Source organism: Panulirus ornatus, chromosome 36 (genome assembly GCF_036320965.1).
Source record: "Panulirus ornatus isolate Po-2019 chromosome 36, ASM3632096v1, whole genome shotgun sequence".
In the NCBI taxonomy this organism is placed as follows: Eukaryota; Metazoa; Arthropoda; class Malacostraca; order Decapoda; family Palinuridae; genus Panulirus; species Panulirus ornatus.
In genome coordinates, this window is record NC_092259.1 from 809,759 (window position 1) to 835,634 (window position 25,876).

At 45.7% G+C, this 25,876-nt stretch overlaps 1 protein-coding gene across 1 annotated transcript in view; it reads left to right on the forward strand.

The window, feature by feature from the left end:
- The window catches only part of LOC139760247 (uncharacterized), a 753,913-nt gene that overhangs the window by 331,534 nt on the left and 396,503 nt on the right, over positions 1 to 25,876 (forward strand). Inside the window, exon 3 of the mRNA XM_071683168.1 lies at positions 3,195 to 3,384. The gene's annotated coding sequence lies outside the window, so the exon portion shown is untranslated. The remainder of the gene's footprint in view (positions 1 to 3,194; positions 3,385 to 25,876) is intronic.

The following is a 25,876-nucleotide window of genomic DNA, read 5'->3' on the forward strand; positions in this document are numbered from 1 at the left end:
TTATCCCTGGGGATAGGGGAGAAAGAATACTTCCCACGTATTCCCTGCGTGTCGTAGAAGGCGACTAAAAGGGGAGGGAGCGGGTGGCTGGAAATCCTTCGCTCTCATCTTTTTTTTTAATTTTCCAAAAGAAGGAACAGAGAAGGGGGCCAGGTGAGGATATTCCCTCAAAGGCCCAGTCCTCTGTTCTTAACGCTACCTAGGTAACGCGAGAAATGGCGAATAGTATGAAAAAAAAGAAATATATATATATATATATATATATATATATATATATATATATATATATATATATATATATGTATATATATATATATATATATATATATATATATATATATATATATATATATATATATATATATATATATTCCTATATATGGTAAACATGTGATTGTCCAAATGGCGTCCTAGCTTCGTCTCTTTGATGTATATCAACTGACTGCTATATTCCTCTCTTGTGTCTCCCCTGATGATGTGATTATTACACGAAAGTGCACTTGGGAACTTTTCGTGTTTCATTTTCCCCGTGGACTCATAGGAATATCTTGATCACGCGCAAAATTGTAATCCTTTCCAATATATATATATATATATAGATATATATATATATATATATATATATATATATATATATATATATATATATATATATGTATATATATATATTCTGTTTTTGTATCTGTGTTTTGAAGGCTCTGCACATATATAGCAAATTCTGCTGTGGAATTCGCTGGCCACATATTTCCCGGGTTTTAAAAAAACTACAATGAAATATTGAAACCGTCTGAGTGTCTTTGTGTAGAGAAAAAAAATCTGTTTTGTTACACATGGAAGCCAGTGAGTTGTGTATATGTGTATTTTTAATCTATGTGTGTGTGTGTGTGTGTGTGTGTGTGTGTGTGTGTGTGTGTGTGTATGCTTGTTTTTCTGTGTGTACTTATATTTGTTTTGGTGTTATTTCTATTTGTTCCATTTTTTGTGTATTTTCCTGATCGTGTTTTGACAAAGAGGTCAGTTATCTGACATTGTGTCAAAGGGAAAGCCAGTATGTAACACTGTGTTTAAGGGAAGGCTCGTATCTAACACCTTGTTAAAGGGAAAGACATTGTGTTAAAGGGAAGGCTCGTATCTAACGCCGTGTTAAAGGGAAGGACCGTATGTAACACCGTGTTAAAGGGAAGGCCATTCTGTTAAAGGGAAGGCTCGTATCTAACGCCGTGTTAAAGGGAAAGACATTGTGTTAAAGGGAAGGCTCGTATCTAACGCCGTGTTAAAGGGAAGGCTCGTATCTAACGCCGTGTTAAAGGGAAGGCTCGTATCTAATGCCGTGTTAAAGGGAAGGCTCGTATCTAACGCCGTGTTAAAGGGAAAGACATTGTGTTAAAGGGAAGGACCGTATGTAACACCGTGTTAAAGGGAAGGCCATTGTCTAAACTTGTGTTAAAGGGAAGGGCCATTGTTTAACTCCTTGTTTAAGGGGAAAGTCAGTGTCTGGGTTAAAGAGAAAAGGCAGGAGGTGGGCTGTGTTAAAGGGAAGATCACCTATAGAAACCCATATGTTAAAGAGAAGCCAAGATGGAGGGGTGGGTGAGGGGTGTGTGGGTGTAGCGTTCTTCGAATATTCATGAGGCGGAAGACACGTCTAATGTGAACACGTTTCTTTTTAACATTTATAGAGGATGAAGAGTGATGAACACTCCTCTCTCTCTCTCTCTCTCTCTCTCTCTCTCTCTCTCTCTCTCTCTCTCTCTCTCTATGCAGGGGACGAATGTGAGATAACTTTACGAAATTAGCAAGTTTTCTTTAAGATTTCTTTACGTTTTTCTTTCTTTCTCTGGGGAGAAAGGAGAAGGCTGAAGATTAAGATTGTCTTTGATGAAGATTCGCAGGAATATTCTGTGTCTCTTGAGTGGTTTGCATCTAGACGAGGGGGAGGTAGCAGCGGTGTGAGGCAAGAAGGATGGCTTTTTAGTCAACAGGGATTGCTTGCCTCCTGTCAATGCTTAATGTTACCCAACCCGAATCCTGTACACGTGGCATGGGTTGCCAGCGTGGGTGTAGGTGTGTGTGGTGGGCAGGGGGTGGTGATGTGCCGCAGTGTGGTGGGCAGGGGTGGTGATATGTGATTGTGTGGTGTGGTGGGCAGGGGGTGGTGATATGTGGTTGTGTGGTGTGGTGGGGAGGGTGTTGGTATGTTGTGGTGAGGTGTATAGGGTAGTGGTATGTTATGGTATGGTGTGGTAGTGGTATGATGTGTGTGTGTGTGTGTGTGTGTGTGTGTGTGGTATGTGGTTGTGTGGTGTGGTGAGGAGGGTGTTGGTATGTTGTGGTGAGGTGTATAGGGTAGTGGTATGGTATGGTAGTGGTTGTGGTATGGTAGTGGTGTGTGTGTTAGTGCTGCGATGGTCAGGATTTTGCAGAGTGGTCTGTGTGTGTGGTAATGTTGTAGGGAGAATGGTAGTGTGGTTTAGCGGTGTGGTCGTGGTCGTCTGGACGGGCGGCACGAGTTAACAAGAGACCTGGTGGTGGTGATAGGGAAGGGGTTATGTACCTCCCTCACCCCCAACACACATACACACACACACACACACACACACATACACGAAGAGGATTCTTCTTGACCCGCTCCTGGAACACCATTGTGTGTGTGTGTGTGTGTGTGTGTGTGTGTGTGTGTGTACTAGCTCTCCGTGTTACCCCAGTCGCCAGCCACAACCGGACGCTCTGTGTGTGTGTGTCTGTGTGTGTGTGTGTGTGTGTGTGTGTGTGTGTGTCTGTGTATGGTCCTTCGGTCACACGTCTGGGAAACGCATCATTCCACACATGGTGGAAACACGTTGACGAACGTAATTACTTTTGTGTGTGTGTGTGTGTGTGTGTGTGTGTGTGTGTATGTGTGTGTGTGTGTGTGTATGTGTGTGTGTGTGTGTGTGTGTGTCGGTTCCTGGTAACACTGACTGGATGGCTGGCCACTGAGGCATGGTTAGTGTGAGGGAGGGTGTAGGGGGCTCTACTTCTCCCTCACACACACACACACACCTGGCCAGGCCTCACACCCCCACAGCAGCTCCCTCATGTATGTATATTCCTGTACAAAAAGGATTTGTTCATAAACCTCTTACTTTGGGGGAAGCGACACATGGCACAAATCTCTCTTATCTTTCATTTTTTGTTTCGTCTTCTCTTTTCAGTCGTGTGTGTTGGACAGTCCCCAGAGCGACTAGCCAGCCAGCCCTCTAGCCAGCCAGCCCTCAAGCCAGCCAGCCCTCAAACCAGCCAGCCAGCCCTCAAGCCCTCAAACCAACCAGCCAGCCAGCCCTCAAACCAGCCAGCCACCCAGCCGTCAAGCCAGCCAGCCCTGAGAGTTCGAAGCTGACTCAGGTAAGTCTTGTCCACACATTACGGATGTATGATAGAGTATCTGACGTTGAACTACAATACTCATGTTTTCCTATTGTATTTCGACCCTTCGTTGTACGGAAGGATGGAGTCGACAGCTGGTTAGCCCCCTTAACTAAGACGGTACGACCCTTGAGCACAACGGTACGACTTTCTGAGGACGAAGATACGACCTTTGCGTACAATGGCCTGACCTTTGACATGACCCCTAAGGGTATAAGATCAAAGGCCGGGGCAGGTATCGCACCGTCGTAAAATGCTGTACCGTTTGCGCTCAAGGTACGTACCGTCGTGCGCCGGAGCAGTACTGTCTGTGTTCTGTACCATCGTCTTCGATGAAGTTACTCTTGTGGGGCAAAAGCTGTGGTTTTTCTAATGAAAGACGGCCCTCTCAGGCCTATCACATCAATCGTCCTATCTTTATCTTATCTCTTCATCTTATCCTATCATTCTTTCGTCATCGTTATCATTGCGATGCGTATTATTCACCTCGAGGTTGCTATGTTCTTAGCATTGTCTTGTGCCACGCGCGGACGTCTGCATGGGCATCTATCCAGATGGCCCGAGGGTGTTTTTGATATATGGTGATGTGCATGTTGCGTCCATGTCATCCTCCGCTGAACATTGTAGTGTACGTTCATGCCATCCTCCGCTGAGCATTACATGGCGCGTCCATGTCATCCTCCGCTGAATATTGTAGTGTACGTTCATGGCATCCTCCGCTGAGCATTACATGGTGCATCCATGTCATCTTCCACTGAACATTACTGGGTGCATCCATATCATCCTCCACTGAACATATTATATCATCCTCCACTAAAAGTTACATTTTGCGTCCATGTCATCCTCCACTGTCAGGTCTCATTCCTGATTAACAGAGTCAGTGCCCCGTGTTGGAATGAAACCACGTGTTATATTGAACACGGTACAATGTAATATTAACCTTCCCAGCCGTGAAACCATGTAGAGAGGTGTTCACATTTTGTTCACTTCTCGTACGTCACACTACGCCCCTGGTTTAGGACTGTTCATGTTCATATGCCTTTGTGTGTGTGTTTCTTTTTTTCTCTTTGGATAACAACCATAGAACACGTACGGTAGTTTGAATTAGTCGTATTAGCATAACGTTATGGTCTTCTGATAACGTTATGGTCTTCTGATAACGTTATGGTCTTCTGATAACGTTATGGTCTTCTGATAACGTTATGGTCTTCTGATAACGTTATGGTCCTCTGATAACGTTATGGTCTTCTGATAACGTTATGGTCTCCTGATAACGTTATGGTCTTCTGATAACGTTATGGTCCTCTGATAACGTTATGGTCTTCTGATAACGTTATGGTCTTCTGATAACGTTATGGTCCCCTGATAACGTTATGGTCTCCTGATAACGTTATGGTCCCCTGATAACGTTATGGTCTTCTGATAACGTTATGGTCTTCTGATAACGTTATGGTCCCCTGATAACGCTATGGTCCTCTGATAACGTTATGGTCTCCTGATAACGTTATGGTCTCCTGATAACGTTATGGTCTTCTGATAACGTTATGGTCTCCTGATAACGTTATGGTCTCCTGATAACGTTATGGTCTTCTGATAACGTTATGGTCTCCTGATAACGTTATGGTCCCCTGATAACGTTATGGTCTCCTGATAACGTTATGGTCCCCTGATAACGTTATGGTCCCCTGATAACATTATGGTCCCCTGATAACGTTATGGTCTCCTGATAACGTTATGGTCTTCTGATAACGTTATGGTCTCCTGATAACGTTATGGTCCCCTGATAACGTTATGGTCTCCTGATAACGTTATGGTCCCCTGATAACGTTATGGTCCCCTGATAACGTTATGGTCTCCTGATAACGTTATGGTCCCCTGATAACGTTATGGTCCCCTGATAACGTTATGGTCTTCTGATAACGTTATGGTCCTCTGATAACGTTATGGTCCCCTGATAACGTTATGGTCCTCTGATAACGTTATGGTCCTCTGATAACATTATGGTCCCCTGATAACATTATGGTCCTCTGATAACATTATGGTCCTCTGATAACGTTATGGTCCTCTGATAACATTATGGTCCCCTGATAACATTATGGTCCTCTGATAACATTATGGTCCTCTGATAACGTTATGGTCCTCTGATAACATTATGGTCCCCTGATAACATTATGGTCCCCTGATAACGTTATGGTCCTCTGATAACATTATGGTCCTCTGATAACATTATGGTCCTCTGATAACGTTATGGTCCTCTGATAACATTATGGTCCCCTGATAACATTATGGTCCTCTGATAACGTTATGGTCCTCTGATAACATTATGGTCCCCTGATAACATTATGGTCCCCTGATAACGTTATGGTCCCCTGATAACGTTATGGTCTTCTGATAACATTATGGTCTTCTGATAACGTTATGGTCTTCTGATAACGTTATGGTCTTCTGATAACGTTATGGTCCTCTGATAACATTATGGTCTTCTGATAACGTTATGGTCCCCTGATAACGTTATGGTCCCCTGATAACGTTATGGTCTTCTGATAACATTATGGTCTTCTGATAACGTTATGGTCTTCTGATAACGTTATGGTCTTCTGATAACGTTATGGTCCCCTGATAACATTATGGTCCCCTGATAACGTTATGGTCTTCTGATAACATTATGGTCTTCTGATAACGTTATGGTCCTCTGATAACGTTATGGTCTTCTGATAACGTTATGGTCCTCTGATAACATTATGGTCTTCTGATAACGTTATGGTCTTCTGATAACGTTATGGTCTTCTGATAACATTATGGTCTTCTGATAACGTTATGGTCCCCTGATAACATTATGGTCTTCTGATAACGTTATGGTCTCTGATAACGTTATGGTCCCCTGATAACGTTATGGTCTTCTGATAACGTTATGGTCTTCTGATAACGTTATGGTCCTCTGATAACGTTATGGTCTTCTGATAACGTTATGGTCTTCTGATAACGTTATGGTCCTCTGATAACGTTATGGTCCTCTGATAACATTATGGTCTTCTGATAACGTTATGGTCTTCTGATAACATTATGGTCCTCTGATAACGTTATGGTCTTCTGATAACATTATGGTCCTCTGATAACGTTATGGTGCTTGACGTGGAATGGAGTTCGAGCGAATGGAGTTCCAAAGAGTTCGAGCGAGAGAGAGAGAGAGAGAGAGAGAGAGAGAGAGAGAGAGAGAGAGAGAGAGAGAGAGAGAGAGAGAGGTGGAATACAGGTTTTAACCCAAACTTCTTAAGCTTTTAAAACGTATATTTCAACTTTTGCATTTAAGTTCTCTAGTTGCTGGTCCAGCGCCATGTTCTAGTGGCTGGTCCAGCGCCATGCTCTAGTGGCTGGTCCAGCTCCACGTTCTAGTGGCTGGTCCATCTAGCCGGTCTCTGGTGGCTGGTCCAGCGCCATGTTCTAGTGGCTGGTCCAGCTCCACGTTCTAGTGGCTGGTCCATCTAGCCGGTCTCTGGTGGCTGGTCCAGCGCCATGCTCTAGTGGCTGGTCCAGCTCCACGTTCTAGTGGCTGGTCCATCTAGCCGGTCTCTGGTGGCTGGTCCAGCGCCATGTTCTAGTGGCTGGTCCAGCTCCACGTTCTAGTGGCTGGTCCATCTAGCGGGTCTCTGGTGTTGGTCCATCTCGGACAAGGTTTGTTCTAGGTGGATGGAGCGTCTAGATGGATGGTTGGTGAACCACGTAGGTGGGAGATTTGCCTTACGTGGGTAAGGCATATAGGTGGGCGAACGATGTCTATGGGTGAACCACACAAGTGGCTGCACCTTGTAGATGCGTCGGCTGAACATGGGTGAACCATGTAGGTAGGTGGATGGTTGAACCATACAGGTGGGAGAACCATGTAGGTGGTTGAACCCTACAAGTGGATGAGCCATGTAGGTGGTTGAACCACAGAAAGTGACTGAACCTTGTAGGTGGTGGTAGACCGTTCGAGACGGATAAACTGTAACACTGGGTGACGTGTAGATGGGCAGTGGTCCATTTCAATGGGAAGAGGAGGACGTAGGTGGGAGACCAAAGGTCGCGTCAGGTGGTATAGTTTCCACGTGTTGCCAGGTAATCCCCCGCGGGGATTTCTCCCCAGGATTTATCGGCGATTCTGTACGGCGGAGGCCTGGTCGTGTTCCTGTATTTATCCCACTATTTTGAGAATAGGTTCCTATATCGAAATCTGCTGTTGTTCGCGTGGTAAACGCTGATGACGAAAAGTGATATATATATATATATATATATATATATATATATATATATATATATATATATATATATATATATTCTAAGATTTCTCACAGAATGTTAAGGATTAATATAAGGTCATGATACAGGATGGAAATGATTAGTTGGATCATGAGCATAAATTTGATTTCACGTACCGGGAACTGAACTCCCACTTGTGTGGATTGTACATCACACAGGACAGTGGTGGTAGGCCTAAACGGATTGGTGTTGGACGGCGGGAACCAAGTGTGATGTTGGGATTTGTATAACTTTGTTAAGTACTGATGATGAGGTGGATTGTCTCCACGAAACATGTCGTGCCACATGTACAGAAAAATTACATGTTGAATGAAATTGTATGAACTACTGAAGAGCGATTTCACCTTCACACACACACACACACACACACACAGATATATATATATATATATATATATATATATATATATATATATATATATATATATATATATATATATATATATATATATATATTATCCCTGGGGATAGGGGAGAAAGAATACTTCCCTGCGTGTCGTAGAAGGCGACTAAAAGGGGGGGGGGGGGAGCGGGTGGCTGGAAATCCTCCCCTCTCGTTTTCTTTTTTTTTTTTTTCAATTTTCCAAAACAAGGAACAGAGAAGGGGGCCAAGTGAGGATATTCCCTCAAAGGCCCAGTCCTCTGTTCTTAACGCTACCTCGCTAACGCGGGAAATGGCGAATAGTATGAAAGAAAAAGAAAAGATATATATGGTATACTGGGGTCGACGTGCTGTCATTGGATTGAACCAGGGCATGTGAAGCATCTGGGGTAAACCATGGAAAGTTCTGTGGGGCCTGGATGTGGAAAGGGAGCTGTGGTTTCGGTGCATTTTACATGACAGCTAGAAACTGAGTGTGAACGAATGTGGCCTTTGTTGTCTTTTCCTAGCGCTACCTCGCGCGTGCGCGGGGGAAGGAGGGTGCCATTTCATGTGTGGCGGGGTGGCGACGAAAAAAGATGAAGGCAGCAAATATGAATACGTACATGTGTATATATGTATATGCCTGTATATGTATATGTATGTATACGTTGAAATGTATAGGTATGTATATGTGCGTGTGTGGGCGTTTATGTATATACATGTGTATGTGGGTGGGTTGGGCCATTCTTTCGTCTGTTTCCTTGCGCTACCTCGCTGACGCTGGAGACAGCGACAAAGTATAATAGAATATATATCTTTATTTATCCTACTTTGTCGCTTTAGGCACACTAATGATGTTGTCAGACATACAGTAACTAACCCCAATGCACAGTTGCCAGTAATTCATTAATCTCTTTGCTAGAAGTGCCATTTCTGGCTACCAGGGTGATACAGTTTCGAAAAAAAAATATATGTTCTATGATACATTATCTCTGTTGTATGAAAGCTGGTCCACAGAAGCTAGCTAAGGAGGGCCAACCAGGAGGACCCGAGTTTACTTGTACGTATAGATTTTGCTGGACAGATCAACTTGTCTCAAGTATTAAGATGTGATAGTTTCTTTTTTAACTCTGGGTATTGAGATATAACGTTTGCTGTCCCTTAAGGACTTGTGTGTGTGTGTGTGTAGGCTCCTGACGACCATCGTCATTAGTATACCGTCCACAAATCCAAGTTTGTTGACACTGGTGGAGTAAGACCTACCTGGAGGAGGGGAACCAGCGAGTTCGATCATCCCAGACAACATAGTCATGATGATGGTTGTGCGTAACAGACTCAGCCTTACAAACGTTTGCCCTCATCGTACTAGCCTCAGAAACGTTCGCCCTCATCGGATCAGCCTCAGAAACGTTCGCCCTCATCGTACCAGCCTCACAAACGTTTGCCCTCATTGTACCAGCCTCACAAACGTTCGCCCTCATCATAACAGCCTCAGAAACGTTCGCCTTCATCGTACCAGCCTCACAAACGTTCGCCCTCATTGTACCAGCCTCACAAACGTTCGCCTTCATCATAACAGCCTCACAAACGTTCGCCCTCATTGTACCAGCCTCACAAACGTTCGTCCTCATCGTACCAGCCTTACAAACGTTCGTCCTCATCGTATCAGCCACAGAAACGTTCTCCCTCATCGTACCAGCCTCACAAACGTTCGTCCTCATCGTACCAGCCTCACAAACGTTCGTCCTCATCGTATCAGCCTCAGAAACGTTTGCCCTCATCGTATAAGCAAGATGGAGACAAATGTCTCTGTTTACACACACACACACACACACACACACACACACACACATATACAGGGAGCAGAGAGAGAGAGAGAGAGAGAGAGAGAGAGAGAGAGAGAGAGAGAGATGGACCTTCTTGCTTAGCACAAAATAAAGCTCAAGAGATTTCGTTGATTGGACACCCCGCTTGGTCCCGGCAATAGTGTTTACCTCAGTAACCTCTTGATTCCCTCACCTGAGCAGGACGATGTAGCCCCTGAGCACGACACACAGTAAGGCCAGAGGGCTGGGCCTTTTTTATCTAACCCTGCACAGTAAGGCCAGAGGGCTGGGCCTTTTTTATCTAACCTTGCACAGTAAGGCAAGAGGGCTGGGCCTTTTTTTTTTTATCTAACCCTGTACAGTAAGGCCAGAGGGCTGGGCCTTATTATCTTACCCTGCACAGTAAGGCCAGAGGGCCGGGCCTTTTTTATTCAACCCTGCACAGTGAGGCCAGAGGGCTGGGCCTTTTTATTCAGCCCTGTACAGTAAGGCCAGAGGGCTGGTCCCTTTTTATCTAACCCAAAAGGATCGAACCATCGAACTCAGAGGAGTTCGATGTCACTGTTCATCCTCGACCTTGGAACTCGACGACTCGACTGAGGGTATCGACTGAGTCGTTCCTTCAGTCGTCACACCAGCTTCTCAGACGACACCAGGTCACACCAGGTCCTACAGTGTGTAAACACCGTGTCTGTCTTGTTCCAAGTCCTCCCCACTTTGATCCTCCTCCTCCTTTTCTATTATGTCCTCTTCACCTTCAGGTTTAGTATGTACGTTCCTCTGGTTCTGAATAAGTTGTCATTCATCATTATTAACCAAGTTCACCCATTCAGGTGGGTTGAGCAAGACCTCATCTTAGAATACATTTGGCATTTTCCTCATTTTACGACTACGTCGTCTCAATCCAGCCTAGTTTTAGGGATGACTTACGAACACAGACGCTCGCCACCTGGAGCAGAGCACTCACTCCTTCCTTATAGATCCCTTTAATCATGATTCAGCTCTGGTGTGGGTGGGAGGCGGGCCTTTGCCCCCTGCCACTCGCACATTACACACGAAATATGAAGGTTTAACGTGTGCAAATGTGTGCAAATGTGTGCAAATGTGTGCAAATGCCGTCTTTATCACCTGTCGTTCCTCTTGGCAATGTCGCCTCCTCCCACACCTCTCTGGTCTGAGGTAATTCCACATTCAAGACCAGGTAGTAATATCCGACGAGAATTTACTCCTGCTGGTCATTAACCTTTCTGTGATTACTCCCCCGAGCTGAATCTGGCGCCCTCATCACCTGCCTTGGCAAGCCTCCTCCTCCTCCTCCTCCTCCTCCTCCTCCTCCTCCTCCTCCTACTCCTCCTCCTCCTCCACCTCCTCCTCCTCCTCCTCCTACTCCTCATCCTCCTCCTCCTCCTCCTCACTTTACAACCCATCTTACTAATGGATCGTTAGCACGTCAATCATGACGGTACGATGGTACGTACGATCCTTGAGCACGACGGTACGTACGATCCTTGAGCACGACGGGTACGTGCGATCCTTGAGCACGACGGTACGTGCGATCCTTGAGCACGACGGTACGTGCGATCCTTGAGCACGACGGTACGTACGATCCTTGAGCACGACGGTACGTGCGATCCTTGAGCACGACGGTACGTGCGATCCTTGAGCACGACGGTACGTTACGATCCTTGAGCACGAGGGTACGTGCGATCCTTGAGCACGACGGTACGTACGATCCTTGAGCACTGAACATGTGGAACAACTGAACACTGAACATGTAGAATTGAGCACTGAACATGTGGAACAACTGAACACTGAACATGTGGAACAACTGAACACTGAACTGTGGAACAACTGAACACTGAACTGTGGAACAACTGAACACTGAACTGTGGAACAACTGAACACTGAACATGTGGAACAACTGAACACTGAACATGTGGAACAACTGAACACTGAACATGTGGAACAACTGAACACTGAACATGTGGAACAACTGAACACTGAACATGTAGAATTGAGCACTGAACACGTGTAACAACTGAACACTGAACTGTGGAACAACTGAACACTGAACTGTGGAACAACTGAACACTGAACTGTGGAACAACTGAACACTGAACATGTGGAACAACTGAACACTGAACATGTGGAACAACTGAACACTGAACATGTGGAACAACTGAACACTGAACTGTGGAACAACTGAACACTGAACTGTGGAACAACTGAACACTGAACTGTGGAACAACTGAACACTGAACTGTGGAACAACTGAACACTGAACATGTGGAACAACTGAACACTGAACTGTGGAACAACTGAACACTGAACATGTGGAACAACTGAACACTGAACATGTGGAACAACTGAACACTGAACATGTGGAACAACTGAACACTGAACATGTGGAACAACTGAACACTGAACTGTGGAACAACTGAACACTGAACATGTGGAACAACTGAACACTGAACTGTGGAACAACTGAACACTGAACTGTGGAACAACTGAACACTGAACTGTGGAACAACTGAACACTGAACTGTGGAACAACTGAACACTGAACATGTGGAACAACTGAACACTGAACTGTGGAACAACTGAACACTGAACATGTAGAATTGAGCACTGAACATGTGGAACAACTGAACACTGAACATGTAGAATTGAGCACTGAACATGTGGAACAACTGAACACTGAACATGTAGAATTGAGCACTGAACATGTGGAACAACTGAACACTGAACATGTAGAATTGAGCACTGAACATGTGGAACAACTGAACACTGAACATGTAGAATTGAGCACTGAACATGTGGAACAACTGAACACTGAACATGTAGAATTGAGCACTGAACATGTGGAACAACTGAACACTGAACATGTGGAACAACTGAACACTGAACATGTAGAATTGAGCACTGAACATGTGGAACAACTGAACACTGAACATGTAGAATTGAGCACTGAACATGTGGAACAACTGAACACTGAACATGTAGAATTGAGCACTGAACATGTGGAACAACTGAACACTGAACATGTAGAATTGAGCACTGAACATGTGGAACAACTGAACACTGAACATGTGGAACAACTGAACACTGAACATGTAGAATTGAGCACTGAACATGTGGAACAACTGAACACTGAACATGTAGAATTGAGCACTGAACATGTGGAACAACTGAACACTGAACTGTGGAACAACTGAACACTGAACATGTGGAACAACTGAACACTGAACATGTGGAACAACTGAACACTGAACATGTAGAATTGAGCACTGAACATGTGGAACAACTGAACACTGAACATGTAGAATTGAGCACTGAACATGTGGAACAACTGAACACTGAACTGTGGAACAACTGAACACTGAACATGTAGAATTGAGCACTGAACATGTGGAACAACTGAACACTGAACATGTAGAATTGAGCACTGAACATGTGGAACAACTGAGCACTGAACATGTGGAACAACTGAACACTGAACTGTGGAACAACTGAACACTGAACATGTGGAACAACTGAACACTGAACATGTAGAATTGAGCACTGAACATGTGGAACAACTGAACACTGAACATGTGGAACAACTGAACACTGAACATGTGGAACAACTGAACACTGAACATGTAGAATTGAGCACTGAACACGTGGAACAACTGAACACTGAACATGTAGAATTGAGCACTGAACATGTGGAACAACTGAACACTGAACATGTGGAACAACTGAACACTGAACATGTAGAATTGAGCACTGAACATGTGGAACAACTGAACACTGAACATGTAGAATTGAGCACTGAACATGTGGAACAACTGAACACTGAACTGTGGAACAACTGAACACTGAACATGTAGAATTGAGCACTGAACATGTGGAACAACTGAACACTGAACATGTAGAATTGAGCACTGAACATGTGGAACAACTGAACACTGAACATGTAGAATTGAGCACTGAACATGTGGAACAACTGAACACTGAACTGTGGAACAACTGAACACTGAACATGTGGAACAACTGAACACTGAACATGTGGAACAACTGAACACTGAACATGTGGAACAACTGAACACTGAACTGTGGAACAACTGAACACTGAACATGTGGAACAACTGAACACTGAACATGTAGAATTGAGCACTGAACATGTGGAACAACTGAACACTGAACTGTGGAACAACTGAACACTGAACATGTAGAATTGAGCACTGAACATGTGGAACAACTGAACACTGAACATGTGGAACAACTGAACACTGAACATGTGGAACAACTGAACACTGAACTGTGGAACAACTGAACACTGAACTGTGGAACAACTGAACACTGAACATGTGGAACAACTGAACACTGAACTGTGGAACAACTGAACACTGAACATGTAGAATTGAGCACTGAACATGTGGAACAACTGAACACTGAACATGTAGAATTGAGCACTGAACATGTGGAACAACTGAACACTGAACTGTGGAACAACTGAACACTGAACTGTGGAACAACTGAACACTGAACATGTAGAATTGAGCACTGAACATGTGGAACAACTGAACACTGAACTGTGGAACAACTGAACACTGAACTGTGGAACAACTGAACACTGAACTGTGGAACAACTGAACACTGAACTGTGGAACAACTGAACACTGAACATGTGGAACAACTGAACACTGAACTGTGGAACAACTGAACACTGAACATGTGGAACAACTGAACACTGAACATGTAGAATTGAGCACTGAACATGTGGAACAACTGAACACTGAACATGTAGAATTGAGCACTGAACATGTGGAACAACTGAACACTGAACTGTGGAACAACTGAACACTGAACATGTAGAATTGAGCACTGAACATGTGGAACAACTGAACACTGAACATGTAGAATTGAGCACTGAACATGTGGAACAACTGAACACTGAACATGTGGAACAACTGAACACTGAACATGTGGAACAACTGAACACTGAACATGTAGAATTGAGCACTGAACATGTGGAACAACTGAACACTGAACTGTGGAACAACTGAACACTGAACATGTAGAATTGAGCACTGAACATGTGGAACAACTGAACACTGAACTGTGGAACAACTGAACACTGAACTGTGGAACAACTGAACACTGAACTGTGGAACAACTGAACACTGAACTGTGGAACAACTGAACACTGAACATGTAGAATTGAGCACTGAACATGTGGAACAACTGAACACTGAACATGTAGAATTGAGCACTGAACATGTGGAACAACTGAACACTGAACATGTAGAATTGAGCACTGAACATGTGGAACAACTGAACACTGAACATGTAGAATTGAGCACTGAACATGTGGAACAACTGAACACTGAACATGTAGAATTGAGCACTGAACATGTGGAACAACTGAACACTGAACATGTGGAACAACTGAACACTGAACATGTAGAATTGAGCACTGAACATGTGGAACAACTGAACACTGAACTGTGGAACAACTGAACACTGAACATGTGGAACAACTGAACACTGAACATGTAGAATTGAGCACTGAACATGTGGAACAACTGAACACTGAACATGTAGAATTGAGCACTGAACATGTGGAACAACTGAACACTGAACATGTGGAACAACTGAACACTGAACATGTAGAATTGAGCACTGAACATGTGGAACAACTGAACACTGAACATGTAGAATTGAGCACTGAACATGTGGAACAACTGAACACTGAACTGTGGAACAACTGAACACTGAACTGTGGAACAACTGAACACTGAACATGTAGAATTGAGCACTGAACATGTGGAACAACTGAACACTGAACATGTGGAACAACTGAACACTGAACATGTGGAACAACTGAACACTGAACATGTGGAACAACTGAACACTGAACATGTAGAATTGAGCACTGAACATGTGGAACAACTGAACACTGAACTGTGGAACAACTGAACACTGAACTGTGGAACAACTGAACACTGAACATGTAGAATTGAGCACTGAACATGTGGAACAACTGAACACTGAACATGTAGAATTGAGCACTGAACATGTGGAACAACTGAACACTGAACATGTAGAATTGAGCACTGAACATGTGGAACAACTGAACACTGAACTGTGGAACAACTGAACACTGAACATGTGGAACAACTGAACACTGAACATGTAGAATTGAGCACTGAACATGTGGAACAACTGAACACTGAACATGTAGAATTGAACACTGAACATGTGGAACAACTGAACACTGAACATGTGGAACAACTGAACACTGAACATGTGGAACAACTGAACACTGAACATGTAGAACTGAACACTGAACATGTGGAACAACTGAACACTGAACATGTAGAACTGAACACTGAACATGTGGAACAACTGAACATGTGGAACAACTGAACACTGAACATGTGGAACAACTGATCACTGAACATGTGGAACAACTGAACACTGAACATGTGGAACAACTGAACACTGAACATGTAGAATTGAGCACTGAACATGTGGAACAACTGAACACTGAACATGTGGAACAACTGAACACTGAACATGTGGAACTACAGAGCACTGATCATGTGGAACAACAGAACACTGAACACGTGGAACAACTGAACACTGAACATACGGAACTGAACACTGAACACGTGGAACAACTGAACACTGAACATGTATAACAACTGAACACTGAACATGTGGAACCACTGAACATACGGAACAACTGAACACTGAACATGTGGAACAACTGAACACTGAACATGTAGAACTACAGAACACTGCTCATGTGGAACAGCAGAACACTGAACACGTGGAACAACGGAACACTGAACACGTGGAACAACTGAACACTGAACATGTAGAACTGAACACTGAACATGTGGAACCACTGAACATACGGAACAACTGAACATTGAACATACGGAACAACTGAACACTGAACATGTAGAACTGAACACTGAACATGTGGAACAACTGAACACATGTGGAACAACTGAGCACTGAACATGTGGAACAACTGAACACATGTGGAACAACTGAACACTGAACATGTGGAACAACTGAACACTGAACATGTGGAACAACTGAACACTGAACATGTGGAACAACTGAACACTGAACATGTGGAACAACTGAACACTGAAAATGTGGAACAACTGAACACATGTGGAACAACTAAACACTGAACATGTGGAACAACTGAACACTGAACATGTGGAACAACTGAACACATGTGGATAACTAAACACTGAACATGTGGAACAACTGAACACTGAACATGTGGAACAACTGAACACTGAACATGTGGAACAACTGAACACTGAACATGTGGAACAACTGAACACATGTGGAACAACTGAACACTGAACATGTGGAACAACTGAACACTGAACATACGGAACAACTGAACACTGAACACATGTGGAACAACTGAACACTGAACATGTGGAACAAACAAGGGAAAATTTGACTTGATAATGACCGACCACTTCCAAGTCTCGTTTGATTTACAAATTTTGCTCCAGGGTTGATCTTTTTTTCTGTTGATTCCCGGACGGCCTGACGGTCGCCCAGGGCAACAGGGGTAAGCAAGGGATGGCGGCTGACCTGGGCAATAAGGGTAAGGCCGGCATACCGGGAGTGCTGGCTGGTTAGGGCAAGATAGGGGGTGAGGAAAGCGGTTTGGCAGGGCAGGAGGTCCTAGGGGTGCCGGCTGGGCAGGGCAGGTGGTCCTAGGGGTGCTGGCTGGGCAGGGCAGGTGGTCCTAGGGGTGCCGGCTGGGCAGGGCAGGTGGTCCTAGGGGTGCCGGCTGGGCAGGGCAGGGCAAGAGGGGCAGGGGGGCAGCAGCCGGCTGTTTATCCTGCACCACAATTTCTGACACAGGCAAACTCGCTCGTAACTTTTCATGTGGAGCCGCCAGGACCCTGCTGGCCAGGGAGGCGTGACCAGGGCCTCAGGATGTCTGGGGAGGATAGGAGGGACGAGGAGGATGTCTGGGGAGGATAGGAGGGACGATGAGGATGTCTGGGAGGATAGGAAGGGCCAGGAGGATGTCTAGGGAGGATAGGAGGGACGAGGAGGATGTCTGGGGAGGAGAGGAGGGACGAGGAGGATGTCTGGGGAGGAGAGGAGGGACGAGGAGGATGTCTGAGGAGGATGTCTGAGGAGGAGAGAAGGGACGAGGAAGATGTCTGGGGAGGATAGGAGGGCCGAGGAAGATGTCTGGGGAGGATAGGAGGGACGAGGAGGATGTCTGGGAGGATAGGATAGGCCAGGAGGATGTCTAGGGAGGATAGGAGGGACGAGGAGGATGTCCGGGAGGATAGGATGGGCCAGGAGGATGTCTGGGGAGGAGGCAAACAGTGATGTTTGAAGAAGAGGTCGGTTTGTGTATACACATGAGGAAAGGAACTAGTGTGTGTGTGTGTGTGTGTGTGTGTGTGTGTGTGTGGTTATCTGTTTTCGTACGTTACGGAGGGAGAGTTTTGTACTCGTGGAAACCATGACTCTTTTCATTTTTATACCATCAATAGACTTTTCAGTCCTCGTCCACAGTCTCCTTGCACAGACCATGCCAATCATCCATTACCCTTCCAGTAAACCAGTATTTATCTACGTTTTCTAGTCGTCTCTGGCAATTCTTGTGATGCACTAAGTTGAGAACTGTTGACTATCAACATCGTCCAGTTGATTTGCTGGACTTAAATGCTGTTTTCAGGTCACTCTTCTCTCTTCTCTCTTCTAAAGATGGACAGTTGTGATACCCTCATCCTATCACTGTATCTGAGCCATCTTAATTCTGGTACCAGCTTAACTGCGCTCCTCTGGATCTTCTCTATCATATCTATGTGTTTCCTTCGTTGCTCAGACCAGACTCTGAGAGTGTTATTTATCTTTGGCTTGTGTTGTGAACAGGTTACGAAACATTTTCTTATTCATATACATAAATACGGTCTTATTATTTTACCGACAGACCGATTTTTACCTCTCACGGTTTTGATATGAAACTATGACGACCAATTAGGTACAATGTCTACCCCTAGATCTCTTTCCTTGCGTCCCATTCTCATTGCATCATCCATCTCTCTGACAAACTTTGGAAGTTTGTCTCAATCCTGTTGTAAGCTAATGTTTACGACCTTGGCATCTGCAAACATATTTTAAGCATGAATGTCGTCCTTCTGGCGAGTGATTCCTAAACACCAAAAGAATATAGAAGTGGACCCATGACCGAACCATGTGGTACTCCACTTGTAACCTCAGTCCACTTTGAGAATGTGCCTCTTACCTGCTTTCTTTATTCTCTACCACATAAGTAATCCTCAACCCAGCAGGGGGAGTTTCCTCTCCTTTATTCCTGTCTGTAGCTTTAGCTTCTTAATCAGTCCCGATGGGGTATAGTGTCAAAGGCTTTCTGGCCGTCTTGGAACACATGGTCCACCCATCCATCTCTTTGGTCTGTGACTGAGCTCACCTTGTCTTAGAAGTCCAAAAGGTTTGTGAAGGAAGGATCTGCCTTTTCTAAAGTGTTATTTCCCAGTTCAGAAGCAATTACCTTTGCAAGTAATGATGCATTGATCTTCTAATTACATTTTCCATTGTTTTATAACTAACGCTCGTCAGCGAAACGGGCCTGTAGTTCAGGGCAAATTTCCCTGTCTCCTTTGTTGAAAATTGGCATTTGCCCTCTGCCATATCTGTGTGTGTGTGTGTGTGTGTGTGTGTGTGTGTGTGTGTGTGTATTTGTGTGTATGTGTGTGTATGTTTGTGTGTGTGTGTATATGTGTGTGTGTGTGTGTGTGTGTGTGTGTATTTGTGTGTATGTGTGTGTATGTTTGTGTGTGTGTGTATATGTGTGTGTGTGTGTGTGTGTGTGTGTGTGTGTGTGTGTGTGTATCTCTAGAGATTTGTATCTTTTTTCTTTTTACAAAGATGAAAACTCGCTCGCTTCTCGTGTTTACAGAACATATTCAGCTGAGGTGTACGTGGGTGACCATGACCAGTGTGACGGCTGGTGGTGACGAACTGCCTGTGACGCAATGTGGGAGGGGATAAGATGACGTCACGGGTTGATGACCTGTCCGTGAAGTCACAAGGGGGAAGGTGATGACGTCAGCGACGTGGGAGGGTAGTGAGGTGTGGCAACGAGACGAGCTGGGAGTGGCGGGGAAGCTTAGGGGTCAGGTCAAAGGTCACGTCATTGTACCCAAGGGTCTTTTGTCTCTCCTCGAGGGTCGTACCTTCATGCTCCAAGGGTCGTACTATCGTGTTCCTCGGGTCGTACCATCGTGTTCCAAGGGTCGTACCATCGTGTTCCTCGGGTCGTACCATCGTGTTCCAAGGGTCGTACCATCGTGTTCCAAGGGTCGTACCATTGTGCTCCAAAGGTCGCACCGTCGTGTTCCAAGGGTCGTACCATCGTGTTCCAAGGGTCGTACCATCGTGTTCCAAGGGTCGTACCATCGTGTTCCAAGGGTCGTACCGTCGTGTTCCAAGGGTCGTACCTTCATGCTCCAAGGGTCGTACCATCGTGTTCCAAGGGCCGTATCGTCGTGTTCCAAGGGTCGTACCATCGTGTTCCAAGGATCGTACCGTCGTGTTCCAAGGGTCGTACCTTCATGCTCCAAGGGTCGTACCATCGTGTTCCAAGGGTCGTATCGTCGTGTTCCAAGGGTCGTATCGTCGTGTTCCAAGGGTCGTACCATCGTGTTCCAAGGGTCGTATCGTCGTGTTCCAAGGGTCGTACCATCGTGTTCCAAGGGTCGTATCGTCGTGTTCCAAGGGTCGTACCATCGTATTCCAAGGGTCGTACCGTCGTGCTCCAAGGGTCGTACCATCGTGCTCCAAGGGTCGTACCGTCGTGCTCCAAGGGTCGTACCGTCGTGCTCCAAGGGTCGTACCGTTATGCTCCAGGGGTCGTACCGTCGTGCTCCAAGGGTCGTGCAATTGTGTTTAAAGATCGTACCGTCGTGCTCAGGGGTGACAAGGTGCTGAATGGTCGTACCATCGTGTTCAAGAGGAGGGAGGTCGTCCCACCATCGTGTTCAAGAGGAGGGAGGTCGTCCCACCATCGTGTTCAAGAGGAGGGAGGTCGTCTCACCATCGTGTTCAAGAGGAGGGAGGTCGTCCCACCACCGTGTTCAAGAGGAGGGAGGTCGTCCCACCATCGTGTTCAAGAGGAGGGAGGTCGTCTCACCATCGTGTTCAAGAGGAGGGAGGTCGTCCCACCATCGTGTTCAAGAGGAGGGAGGTCGTCCCACCATCGTGTTCAAGAGGAGGGAGGTCGTCCCACCATCGTGTTCAAGAGGAGGGAAGTCGTCCCACCATCGTGTTCAAGAGGAGGGAGGTCGTCCCACCATCGTGTTCAAGAGGAGGGAGGTCGTCCCACCATCGTGTTCAAGAGGAGGGAGGTCGTCCCACCATCGTGTTCAAGAGGAGGGAGGTCGTCCCACCATCGTGTTCAAGAGGAGGGAGGTCGTCCCACCACCGTGTTCAAGAGGAGGGAGGTCGTCCCACCATCGTGTTCAAGAGGAGGGAGGTCGTCCCACCATCGTGTTCAAGAGGAGGGAGGTCGTCCCACCATCGTGTCCTCAAGGCAAAGGGGATAAGAGTGAGTGCTCAAATTACAGAGGTATAAGTTTGTTGAGTATTCCTGGTAAATTATATGGGAGGGTATTGATTGAGAGGGTGAAGGCATGTACAGAGCATCAGATTGGGGAAGAGCAGTGTGGTTTCAGAAGTGGTAGAGGATGTGTGGATCAGGTGTTTGCTTTGAAGAATGTATGTGAGAAATACTTAGATAAGCAAATGGATTTGTATGTAGCATTTATGGATCTGGAGAAGGCATATGATAGAGTTGATAGAGATGCTCTGTGGAAGGTATTAAGAATATATGGTGTGGGAGGCAAGTTGTTAGAAGCAGTGAAAAGTTTTTATCGAGGATGTAAGGCATGTGTACGTGTAGGAAGAGAGGAAAGTGATTGGTTCTCAGTGAATGTAGGTTTGCGGCAGGGGTGTGTGATGTCTCCATGGTTGTTTAATTTGTTTATGGATGGGGTTGTTAGGGAGGTGAATGCAAGAGTTTTGGAAAGAGGGGCAAGTATGAAGTCTGTTGGGGATGAGAGAGCTTGGGAAGTGAGTCAGTTGTTGTTCGCTGATGATACAGCGCTGGTGGCTGATTCATGTGAGAAACTGCAGAAGCTGGTGACTGAGTTTGGTAAAGTGTGTGGAAGAAGAAAGTTAAGAGTAAATGTGAATAAGAGCAAGGTTATTAGGTACAGTAGGGTTGAGGGTCAATTCACTTGGGAGGTGAGTTTGAATGGAGAAAAACTGGAGGAAGTGAAGTGTTTTAGATATCTGGGAGTGGATCTGGCAGCGGATGGAACCATGGAAGCGGAAGTGGATCATAGGGTGGGGGAGGGGGCGAAAATTCTGGGAGCCTTGAAGAATGTGTGGAAGTCGAGACCATTATCTCGGAAAGCACAAATGGGTATGTTTGAAGGAATAGTGGTTCCAACAATGTTGTATGGTTGCGAGGCGTGGACTATGGATAGAGTTGTGCGCAGGAGGATGGATGTGCTGGAAATGAGATGTTTGAGGACAATGTGGGGTGTGAGGTGGTTTGATCGAGTAAGTAACGTAAGGGTAAGAGAGATGTGTGGAAATAAATAGAGCGTGGTTGAGAGAGCAGAAGAGGGTGTTTTGAAATGGTTTGGTCACATGGAGAGAATGAGTGAGGAAAGATTGACCAAGAGGATATATGTGTCGGAGGTGGAGGGAACGAGGAGAAGAGGGAGACCAAATTGGAGGTGGAAAGATGGAGTGAAAAAGATTTTGTGTGATCGGGGCCTGAACATGCAGGAGGGTGAAAGGAGGGCAAAGAATAGAGTGAATTGGATCGATGTGGTATACCGTGGTTGACGTGCTGTCAGTGGATTGAATCAAGGCATGTGTATGGGGGTGGGTTGGGGCATTTCTTTCGTCTGTTTCCTTGCGCTACCTCGCAAACGCGGGAGACAGCGGCAAAAAAAAAAAAAAAAAAAAAAAAAAATATATATATATATATATATATATATATATATATATATATATATATATATATATATATATATATATATATATATATATATATATATGTTTTTTCAACGGGAGATTCCAGGACGTCCTGGGTAACAAATTAAGCTAATTACCCCACGTCCGCCTGAGGATTACCCCCCCTCCCCCCCTCCCCCCCACACACGCACACGCTTCCCTCACACGACCCTCCGACCCCCGCCCCTCCCCCGCCCCTCCCCCGCCCCTCCTCCACCCCACCATATCAGATGAGTTCGTGTGACACAGTTAACTCTCAGCTCAGATGAGCTCGTGTGACACAGTTAACTCTCAGCTCAGATGAGCTCGTGTGACACAGTTAACTCTCAGCTCAGATGAGCTCGTGTGACACAGTTAACTCTCAGCTCAGATGAGCTCGTGTGACACAGTCAACTCTCAGCTCAGAGTTCTGGGTGTAAAAGCTGCTGCGATGTGATAATGATGATGAGGGGCTCATAATGATCTGTGCTCATGATGATGCTCGTAATGACGGTGAAGATAATGATGGTCATGATGATTAGGATGATAATGATGATATGTATGATGAATATGTTCACACAACCCCCATACGGGTTCACACAACCCCATACGGGCTGCATATGTGGGAATACGGGCTGCATATGTGGGAATACGGGCTGCATATGTGGGAATACGGGCTGCATATGTGGGAATACGGCCTGCATATGTGGGAATACGGGCTGCATATGTGGGAATACTGGCTGCATATGTGGGAATACGGCCTGCATGTGTGGGAATACGGGCTGCATATGTGGGAATACGGGCTGCATATGTGGGAAAACAGGCTGCATATGTGGGAATACGGGCTGCATATGTGGGAATACGGCCTGCATGTGTGGGAATACGGGCTGCATATGTGGGAATACGGGCTGCATGTGTGGGAATACGGCCTGCATATGTGGGAATACGGGCTGCATATGTGGGAATACGGGCTGCATATGTGGGAATACGGACTGCATATGTGGGAATACGGGCTGCATATGTGGGAATACGGCCTGCATGTGTGGGAATACGGGCTGCATGTGTGGGAATACGGCCTGCATGTGTGGGAATACGGCCTACATATGTGGGGTGTCTCTTCTTCCAACTCTCCTTGTAGCTAAGGTGGAGACAGAAGCTTCAGCCATACTAACTCTCTCCTCCTCCTCCTCCTCCTCATCCTCCTCCTCCTCTTCCTCCTCCTCCTCCTCCTCCTCCTCCTCCTTTCCTCCTCCTCCGCCTCCTCCTCTCTCTTCCACAGGTGCCACATCAGCTCAGCCGCTGGTATGAGCTGCCTCTCTTCATCCTCGTCCTTAAGCCGTGTACACGCGGCTCTGGCGCCTGCTGCTGCTTCCACTAGTTTCTCTGTGGCGACCATCCACACGAGAGCAGACCGTTACCATACCCACTGTGGGAATCTCATTGATTTCTTTCGACCTGTTCCCCTTATTGTAATTTTTCCACCATCTACGTGTCTATCTGTGTATCTATCTATCTATCTATCTATCTATCTATCTATCTATCTATCTATCTATCTATCTCTCTCTCTCTCTCTCTCTCTCTCTCTCTCTATATATATATATATATATATATATATATATATATATATATATATATACTGAAGAGTGTATATGTATCATGACTGTAGTAAAATACATTTTGTCAGATGCTGAATATAACTGGACACTTGGAGTTTTTATATTTGTCAAATACAAATACAAATTGTCCAGTGCAAACACAAACACAAGCTTTGAAATTGCCTGGCTTGTGTATCCTTCTGTCAATAAATCATTTCTTTCCTTTCCCAGAATATTTGAGTTAAAAAAGAAAAAAAGAAATAAGCAATACTAAAGATAATTTATTTGATAATTGATAATTGATTTATTATTGGTGACACTTCACAAGCTGCAACTCCCCCTTCAGTAGCAGATGGTCCTGGGGTATGTGGAGGAGCCGCCCTGCCGTAGCAGATGACCCTGGTGTGGATGGAGTCTGGCAAGCCAACTCAGCGAACTGAGGGAAAAATTTCTTCAGTAGTGTTCGCCTATGCTGAGGCGGGTCCTCTGTCTCACCTACACAGTACTGAGAGAGATACCTCACAGCGTGGATACCTGCAGAAGGCGCAGACGTAGGGAAAGCCACAGTGGCAGTCGTGGATCTCTCGTCCAGGACGTTGAAGACATTTTTCTGGTCAGCTGGTGAAGAAGGCACTGAAGGAGTACACTCCGGCGGATCTAGTCAAGCGAGCTGTTGTAGGACTCAAGGTCTGACGAAGGTTCATATCCTCCTTGGGCATGGCTTCCCTGAGTTCCCCATATGGCCCTCCTGAGTTCCCATTAGGCCCCTCCTGAGTTCCCATCGAGGATCAAGGACTCCTGAGACAGTAAATAGGATAAGGGACTCGTCTAGTGATAGGCGACTGTCCCCAGCTGAAGCCAGGATAGTCACCAACTTCCAGATGAATTTCCCTTCAACTTCAGCAGCAATTACGAAGCTGCCAGACGCATGGCAAGCACGATGCTGCAGGAGACCCTACGTTGGGCCCTGGCTAAAGGCGGACTCAGAGGGAGCAAATGTTTCATTGTGAGGCTGGAGTTACTCATGACTAGATGGCGTTTACTGATCATCTTATAATCCTTCCTCCTCCTCCTCCTCCTCCTCAGCCATCTTTGACACCCTGACGTGGTGATGTATCCTCCTCCTCCTCCTCCTCCTCCTCCTCAGCCATCTTTGACACCCTGACGTGGTGATGTATCCTCCTCCTCCTCCTCCTCCTCCTCAGCCATCTTTGACCCCCTGACGTGGTGATGTACCCTCCTCCTCCTCCTCCTCCTCCTCCTCCTCAGCCATCCTTTACCCTCTGACGTGGTGATGTACCCTCCTCCTC